Source organism: Pinus tabuliformis, chromosome J (genome assembly GCF_031772625.1).
Source record: "Pinus tabuliformis cultivar Carrire ecotype Pingquan chromosome J, CPIR1, whole genome shotgun sequence".
Classification (NCBI taxonomy): Eukaryota; Viridiplantae; Streptophyta; class Pinopsida; order Pinales; family Pinaceae; genus Pinus; species Pinus tabuliformis.
The window spans coordinates 951,725,705-951,735,378 of record NC_142295.1 but is presented as its reverse complement, the minus strand read 5'-3'; the positions used below and the strand labels follow the sequence as shown (position 1 = coordinate 951,735,378).

Here is a 9,674-nt window from a genome sequence, read left to right as displayed (position 1 = left end):
CGCATGTTGTAGTCTGTAAATATGATGATCTGGGTATCACTGAAGTCTGGAATAGTTGAAATGTTTAAATCATCATTTACAGATCTGTACGCAGTTTCACTTTAGAAAAGGAGTGTATACACATTGGTTCTGCATATCAAAGCAGCGTATACATCATAAATTTGATTTTCAGATCTGTACGTAGGTTCACTTTGAGGAAAGCGCATATACACGTAGGTTCGACACATGGAAGTAGTGTATACCTTACAAAATATGTTTTAGTTGCTTCTATTTGTTGTTGCAGTGTTCTGGGTTCTGGCTTGGGTTCTGGTTACTGTATTCTGGTGACAATATTCTGAATTATTGGATTGATGGGTTTTCAAAGTGATTGATTGATTTGGTTGTGGTTGGTTCGAAAGGTGATTATTGATGCAGATATATTTGATATGATGTTATTGATGGATCCAATCTGAAAATTTATGAAACGTGGTCCCTGGAAGAAAAAGGAGAAGGTCGTAGCCTTCTGTAGGTCAACACCTACATACTAGTAAACAAATCGGCTAGTAGAAGAGCTAGGGGGTTGTAGCTCCCTTCCAATAGAAACTGGAGAACGAGAGAAGGTTGTAGCCTTCTGCAGGTAGAAGCCTGTGTACTGGTATAATACTGCATGAGTACAAAAACTATAAACATAATTTTCTTATTAAAAGAAGACAAAGACGATTGCAGCAGGTGGTTTTCACCCACATTGGGTTTCCACCTTATATCTTGGTGTTCATGTGTGTTGCTTATGTGTGATGCTTTAATCTGTTTTTACTACACTGTCTAATGAACTCCTGATATAATGAATAAAGTTTAATACATGATAATTTTTGTTAATCAAAATATCTCTGCATATATGTTGGTTGCATTAAGTATAGTCGCGTATACATGCTATTTCACTGAGCTGAAGTAGAGTTTACAAATCAGTTTTGAAATTAAATTATTGATCTGATAATACTGATTCACCCCCCCTCTCAGTATTATTTCCAACAATGTTCCCACAGAATTCTTCATAATGTTGCAGATTGTTTGACTAAAACAAAAATGGTTGTCACCAAAATCTTCACAATATTGTAGATAGTTTGACAAAACAATCATGAATTTCACAAAATTCTCTCCACAATTTTCACAAAACTCTACACAATGTTGTAGATTATTTGTCTAAAATAACCATAAATTTTCCAAAAAAGTATCCACAAGTATAAAAAACATCTTTGAATTCCCTAGAAAATTCCCCGGATTTCTCCAAAGTTTTATCATCTTTGAATTCCCCAGAACCTCCCCTGGAATTTCTCAAAAGTTTTCTTATCTTTGAATTCCCCAGAACATCCCCTGGAATTTCTCCAAATTTTTCTCAAAAACTTGGACAAAAAAACACAATGCATTTACGACAACCAAAATGAATACTCCCATAGATTGATCCTGAAACCAAAAACTAAGGAGAAATATTTGATACACAACAATGAACCTACAGATCCTCCATGGGAGGTGCCGAGAGCGGATCAAAAACATTAATTGCAAGATCAGGTGTTGCAGTCATTACATAGACCTGGCATCTCACTATGGCCTTCTTGCCAACCCTGAAACCTGGCATCACTGTAAACCCTACAATTGTAGGGTTTAGCTTCTCAGGACGCTGTGGGACATTACCTTCACTTACAATAGTATTGTCAACATCATGATTCATATTCATAGAATTCAAGCTATCCATGTAGGAACCCTTGAAATCCACCCCTCTCTTGACATGAAAGATAGACAAAGGTGGGTCAAAAGAAAATGCAAGCCTGTGAACCAACCACACAGACTTGGAAAATTTGAGGAATAGGTTGTAAAATTGGCTCCTGGGGTGGAGTCCCCTACCTATCTGGTGCCTGTGCTCCAAATTGCCAAAGAAGGATTCTTCCATCCTGGGATGCACTACATTGAGAAATTTCTTCATACATAATTTCCCAAACAGGCTATCTGGTGTGAAAATGGACTCCAACTCTGATGGCTTCATGTTATGCATGTCTAAAAACTGTTTGAAAAAATCATTTCTATGCTTATCAGGATCTATAATGGACAACAGCCTCCCAGTCAAATAAAGATTCTCGTTCTCAAATCCACTGAACATTCGCATGCAGACATAGGATTGAAATGCCAGCTTTTTATGGCTTTCCATGGTGTAGTTTATGCCTGGTTCTACGTTGTTAACTGCTGCATCTAGATCCCACTCAGCATATTTCATCAAAGAAATCAAGGATTTGGTGAAACCCTTGGTTGATTCTCTCATCTTCTGCATGCTTGTCTCGAACAATTTAATTGTAGGACCATCCCCAACATTCAGAGACGATGAATCTCTAGCACTTTTCCTTCTCTCTGATCTTCTATGCTCACCCTTTCTCAGTTAACATTTTCCAATGCCTTTTTCAAGCTTTCAATCTCATAATTCTTTTGTGCAATCTCAATCTAGAGAACCCTTGTTGAAGTCTCCTCATAGATTAACCCAATCTAGTTCTTAGAACCACTCGAGTCTCCACTGGAAATATTTTTCTTATAATATTACTTCAGTTCTGAGACCTTTTTCATTTCCCTGATCACCTACTTATCAGTCACCTGTAGCTTCTCTGCATCATAAGGAATATGGGCCACCTCTAGATTTTCATAAGAGGTTTTCATATGAAATACAGTGGAAAATGTCTCCTTCAATAGGTCTTCCATGGCCCTTATTCTATGAACTAGACTTTCGTGATCAGAAACCGTACCATCTGCTTGGTTTATCAGAAGCTCTTTCTCATTTTCCTTTAATGACTTGGATGCTACATCCTTGGAAGCCTCTGGGTTAAATCCTTCGTAACTCAAATTGTACTGATATAATCTTACGTGCTCAATAATGTTGCCTCTAGCTGGTTTCAGGAAGGACCCTTTTGTCTTCTGGACAAAGTCGGTAAAATGGGAACCTACTGTAGAGAACATTTGATCAGAGGCTGGGCACAAAATTCTCAATAGAGAGCTCAATATGGGGTGGAGATTTCAAGAATGTAATTAATATTCCGCTTTCTAAATTTAGTTAACATTTTGCTGTTTTGGGCTGTAAGTAATGTATTTAATATTTCTTAAGTTCAACGGTTACATTTAGTTAAGAGCTGATAAAGCAACATGGGATTTTTTTCATAACGGTTTCCTTCATTGTTCAAGGTGGATTTCACAATCACAATCTCTCCTTGGCAATATGTGATGGTTTCTTAAGGACTCCCACCACTGTTGGACTGTGGATCGAAAACAAAAATAATAACAAAAGCTGAATGGTTACAATTTTGATTGACACTTTTGTTCCGTATAATGGTGATCAATTAGTTGAAACAGAGCGTTGCGGGTACATAGTCTTAGAAATACTTCTTAACTATGAAGGTTTTGAAGAAGAAATTTCAGAATATTCCCACTTCCGGTAGTTGGCATGAAATTTAACAACGAATGGTCACAAAAGAAATTTCAGCAGTGAAATCCCACAAGTGTTGTCCAACTTGCAAAAAAGATGTTGGCAGATCATACTCTTGAGGAGGTGTTTTTTCAATCATACTGTTACTTATGGATGAGGGTTAGCTTAATTTGATTCCATATTTTGGAATATGTTAGTTGACTTTAGTCAGAATGTTGCATTTCAAAATATTTAGAATCTACAATCAAGTAAAGATGGTCTATGTAAATTAAAAACATGATAAGCATACAAATTTTGAAATTTTTGAAAGACATTTTGTTTACTCATTTTCAACTTAAATGATTCTTTATATGTCACAATGCTTCTCGAGTTTATGCGCCTTATGGCATTTCCTTTGCAACTTTTGGTGCAATTTCTAGTTAATTAAATTTTATATGCCCACATTAGTTTTGAATGACGAAGGTTTTGAATGGTGGTGGATGGACGGGTCAACAACTACGTTGGTTGGCGACCGGTATTTGGACTGATGTGGATAGTGAGGAATAAGACGAACATGGTAGGTGTGGGCAACAGACAAGACGATAGGCTACGAATAGGGCTGTGGGGCTACGGACAGGACGACGACTATAGACATGGATGTGGGCTGCAGACAGAGGCTGAACATAGTGAGTGTGGTGATCGTGGACACAGGGCAGTGGAAGGGAGGCATATACAGCTGGTGTGGTGGACGCAGACGGAGTGGCATGGACAGGCAGCCCTGCGATGCTGCGATGGTGGTGTCGTTCTATTATCTCGGCTCATGGTATCAGCAACCATAGTCAGTGATTCTGTCTTGGATGGTGGTTTCCTTCAAGAAGTCATAGTCACAACCTTCTTTTTGTTTTTTTTTTAACTAAATTTGTATTTTTTTTTCTTATTATTTTTTTATAATTTCTTTGTTTATATATATATATAATTTTATTTTATTTTAATATATATGTTATTGTTTTTTAATCTTTTTTTCTATGTTTCTTTTTCAATATTCTCCTTTTATGTAGAATATATGCAAAAACAACTAGCACTAGTTAGAGTCTTCCTCTTTACAAGATACAAATTAATCATAAGTTACAAATTAATCATTCTAGGTGGTGTGGTGGTTTTTTTTTAATTGTAATGAGTAAACCTATATTAATGAATAACAATCAATAATAATTATCCTCGCTACTAATTAACAACTAAATTGTAATATATTATATATAAAAAAAATACATATTTAAAAAACTTATCCTTTTTAAAATAAAATATTATACAACATTATAGGTTTTAACCCTGTATAGAAATTACCTACATACGAATTCTAAAAACAGACAATAAACAATGGCGAGAGCGTAAGACATAAAACATATATACAGAGATTTTGCCCCTCGATCCCAAAACCGGAAGTATGAGATTGATTTTTCATTATATTCCTTTCAATGCTACAATATATATATATATATATATATATATATATATATATATATATACATGTTGAAGCATCCATAAATCCCAATCCAGTAACCCTGGATTAGAACATAACCGTAGTTCCCTTGACCGGATCTAAAAATACCATTGGCAAAAAACCATCATGCCCAAAACCACATGTGAAAACCACGAACAAAACCATAGGTAGGCCCGCCCACCTAATATAGGGTCCGAAAGAAATGTCCTTGGGATGCTACCCCGCACCCCGGAGAGGGGGGCTACCACCCCCCTCAAACCCCCAGATATGCCTGGCACAACGAACAGGGGGACTATCGCCCCCCTTGTGACCCCCAAAGTGTGGGGCTAGTCATTGAAAGAATATAACACACACCCAACAAACATCTTATAATAAATGTTCCATGTTCAATAAAGATACATACACTAATCATGCCGGCTCATGCTTATTTTAATTATTTTGTATGTTTGGTTAGATGAAATAGTATTTGTTTCTAACACTTTTTATGATCAATTCTACCTAAAATCAAGTAGAAATCTATTTATCCATTCAAAAAAAACATTTTTAATAATAAAAATTAACTATCTTGAAATTTTATTACAAAATTCTACAAAAAAAAAAAAAAAAAACTATTTTTGTGAGATCCATTCATTATTCATTATACTAAGCTATATAATACTTTAACTAATCGCCCCAAATATAAAAATAAATTTCCATAAAGCACTCAAACCTTTCTTCAAAGACTAAATTGTACATTTTCCAACATTGTCCAAGCCCACAAGATACAGTCAAATTCCCATAAACCCCTCATCAAACATTAAATAGAACATTGTATAGGTTCAAAAAATATATATCCATAGCACTTAAACTCTCATGAACATTAAAGCTGTGTGAATACAACATGAAACCATGTGATGGCAGAAATTTTTGTTTGGTAAGCCTTTTGGAATTTGGAAAAATAAATAAATTACCCTTTATCTTTTGTTTGGAATTTGGAAAATAAATCCTTTTACACGTCAATTTCTATTTAAAAGTTTTTAGAAGTTTTAAATGCTCTATATCATGGATAACTGGAATTTATAATGGTCAAACTACCCATGAAAATCAATGTGGTCGCGAAATCGCACACTGATTGTGGAAATGAACACCATGATTCATTATTAAAATAATATCCGACTTTGACCAAAAAAACATTGAACATACATCGCTACAACCAATCTTTGGAGATGGAAGAAAACGCTTGTGTCCACAATTCTTCAAAATGCTGGATTTGGAAGGGGAGAGAGGGAGGGAAGAAGAAAGACATATAAAGAGAAAAGTGGAGCGAGAGAGAGAGGGGGAGTGAAAAGGAATAGATGGAGAGGGAGTGTGTGTTGAAATGTGGCAACAAGAATATTCCAATTTAATTTGTCCTTGAATTAAATTGTGAATTAAAATCGAATTTAGTCTTAACAGCTACTTGGAAATAATTGATTAATTCATTTTGAATTAATTAGTTGGAGAAATTCAAGTTAGAAGTCTTTCTAAAGTCATGCAAGAGTTATCCCTTAAATTAAGGAGATAAGATTGAGTTATATTTGAGTTGTAATTAGTTAACTTAGTTTACCGAGTTAAGTCTAGTTAAATTAGTTCCAAATTGTTTGATGAACTAATGGTGAGTTAACAGTCAGTTGATGCATGCATGCACTCAACTAGTGTACTCTAGTTAACTGAAGATTCCCTCATCAGAAACTCATGCATGTCTATTCTGAGAAAGACCCAGTGAGATTAAAGACAAGGAAAATTTACTATCAGTTGCATGTGTTTTATTATAAAGAAAACTCATGCATGCAGTCAAGGGATCATTCATTGATGATTGTGCAATTCTAACAGTGTGTGAGATCAAAATATCATCCACTGGGTAGAAGAGGTTTTCCACTTGGTCGAAGGAGAATCATCCCAGAGGAACAAGATAAGGAAATAGGAGCTTGGAGGGCAGAGAGGAAGGCTTGAGAGAAGCCAAGTTTGTCTATGAGCATCTATGAGGATTGTACTAAGAGCTGGCCAGCTGTGAGAGCTAAGGCTTTGTATTCGCTATGTATTTCCACCTTGTATGATAATACAGATAGTGGGTTTTTTAGCTGAGGCTTTCCCCAAAGTATTTTCATGTGTATTGTGCATTGATTCTTCTTCTTCTGGTTATATTGTTCAACTCGATCTTTAAGCTTCCGTAAATTGATAGTAGAAGTAGGTTATAGTATTATGCTTTGATTTATATTGCATTATCAGGTTAACCTACATAGCATAATTTCTACATGGTTTCGGAGTTGGATTTGTAGAAATTTTCTACATGGTATCAGAGCTAGATTTGTAGAAATTTTCTACGTGGTATCAGAGCCAAGTTTATCGGAGCCGTGAACAGTATACTGAGAAGAGAATTCGAAGTTTGAAGTTCGAGGTTGCAGGTGCAAATCGAACTCATATCAAACTTCAAGCTTTCCCAATGGTGTTATATGGCTTGAGACTCGAGTATGACTTGGAAGGTAGCTTGAATTACATAGCATGGAAAGATAGAATGGAGACTATATTAGAAGACAATGGCTTGAAGGAATTCATTGATCAAGAAATCCAAAAGCCAACTTCAACTAATGCATAAGAGTTTGCTGAGTGGAACATCCTTGAGGGAGTTCAAGACCATATTGTCTTGAGTATCCATGGGAAGGATACTCCATTTTCAATGTGGAAGACATTGAAGGACCTCTACCAGAACAGTAGCAACCAGAGGAAATGGGTGCTCAAGGATAACCTTCGATGAATCAAGATGGAGAAGGGCGATACTATTTCCACATATCTAAACAAGCTCACCACCTACGGAGATGAGCTTGCCAATGTGGGAATAACTACTGTCGATGATGATATGGTGAGCCTCGCTCTCCTTGGCCTTCCAAAGAGTTGGAATAGCTACCAAGACTCTGTGAATAAAAGGGAGAAGCTGTAGGATTGGGAACAACAGTGGTCGGATCTGATGTAGGAGGAGATCAGGAGGAGCACATGAGATAGTTCTTCATAAAAGAATGATGATGAAGAAAATTTGGCCTTAGCAAGTAAGGCAAGGAAAGGGAAGGGGAAGGCTTCCCATTCCAAATTGAATTCTTCTCATGGGGGGAATAAGGGTGACAAGTCTAAAGTAAGTTGCTTTAATTTTCATGAGATGGGACATTATGCGACTAATTTCCCATCAAAGAAGTCCAAGAAGGGATCCTCGGAAGGATTGGAAGGTGAGGCATTAGCCTCTCAGTTTGAAATGGACTTTACCCTCATCGCATGCATGGTGTCATCGATGATGGGTTGTGTCTGGTATCTTGACAGTGGAGCCTCATTCCATATGACCGGTGATAAAAGTTTATTCAGTTCCTTGGAGGAGAAAGACCTCAAGATGCGCATAGAGATGGGTGACAATGGAAGGTATAGTGTTTCAGGAGTGGGCATAGTTGCTTTTCAGAGGGAGCATGGAGCTCCTATCACCTTGACAGATGTGAAGTATGTGCCTGGAATGAATAAGAACTTGGTATCGGTTGCGATGTTGGAGGACAAAGGCTACGATGTTGTCTTTAGTAAAGGAAAGGCGTTCCTAAGACACATAGTCACAAGTCAGACCAAGAGGATAGGGATTCGGGTGAAAAATCTCTATAAACTAGCGGTAGATGATTGTGCAACATTAAGTATGAAAGTAGAATTGGTGCAAAGCCAAGACATTGGCAAGTTTTGGCACAGGTGGTTGGGCCATTTGCATCATGGGGCTTTGAAGATAATGCAACAGATATCTACAAGACTTCCCAAAGGTAAACTTGAGCAAGTTGACACATGCAAAGGTTGTACCTTGGGAAAGTACACCAAGTCTTCCTTTCATGATCGAGACAGTCGAGCAAAGGTTATCTTAGAGCGAGTTCATACTGATGTGTGTGGACCATTCTCAACGGCATCCACAGCGAAGAAAAGGTATTTTGTGATTTTCATTGATGACTATTATCGTAAATGTTGGATTTATTTCATGCAGAAGAAGGACCAAACCTTCATAAAGTTTTGTGAGTTCAAAGCTTTGGTTAGAGTCATGAAAGAAGATCAAAGCCTTGAAAAGCGACAACGATGGAGAATATGTCTCTCAAGAGTTTATGAACTTCTATGCAGCGAAAGGAATTAAATGAGAGTTGACGGCACCTCATAACCCACAGCAGAATGGGGTGGCTGAGAGGAAGAACAGAACTATTGTAGGGGCAGCATGGGAAATGCTACATGACCAAGGCCTACCACTTCACTTGTGAGCTGAGGCATGAAACACAATGGTCTATTTGCAGAATAGAAGCTTGCATCGCATACTTGGGATGAAGACACCAGAGGAATCTTTCTCCGGTAAGAGACCAGATGTGGATCACTTCAGAATTTTTGGCTCATCGGTTTATTTCCATGTGACAAAGGATGCACGGAAGAACCTTGAGCCGATAGCAGAGTTGAGGATACTTGTGGGGTACACTAATACACCTCACAACTATCAGGTGTTCTTTCCTACCAGTCAGAGGACAGTGGTTCGCAGAGATCTCAAGTATGAAGAGCAGAAGGCCATGTGAGTTTCCCTTGAGAGGGAGCTCCAACTACAGGCTATGGAGGAACTATTGGTTCCTAAGGAGGAGGAGCCTTAGACTGATGCGGAGCAGCCGCATGCAGAGGTTCCAAGAGTGGAGACATCCACTCAAGAAGAGTCTTCCAGAGATGGACAGAAGCACATAAGAGAAGCTGATAGAT

The 9,674-nt window shown here is 37.5% G+C and overlaps 1 pseudogene; it reads right to left on the bottom strand.

The window, feature by feature from the left end:
* Positions 1-1,486: 1,486 nt before the first annotated feature.
* LOC149229960 (protein GRAVITROPIC IN THE LIGHT 1 pseudogene) lies at positions 1,487-2,131 on the bottom strand (annotated as a pseudogene).
* Positions 2,132-9,674: the final 7,543 nt, after the last annotated feature.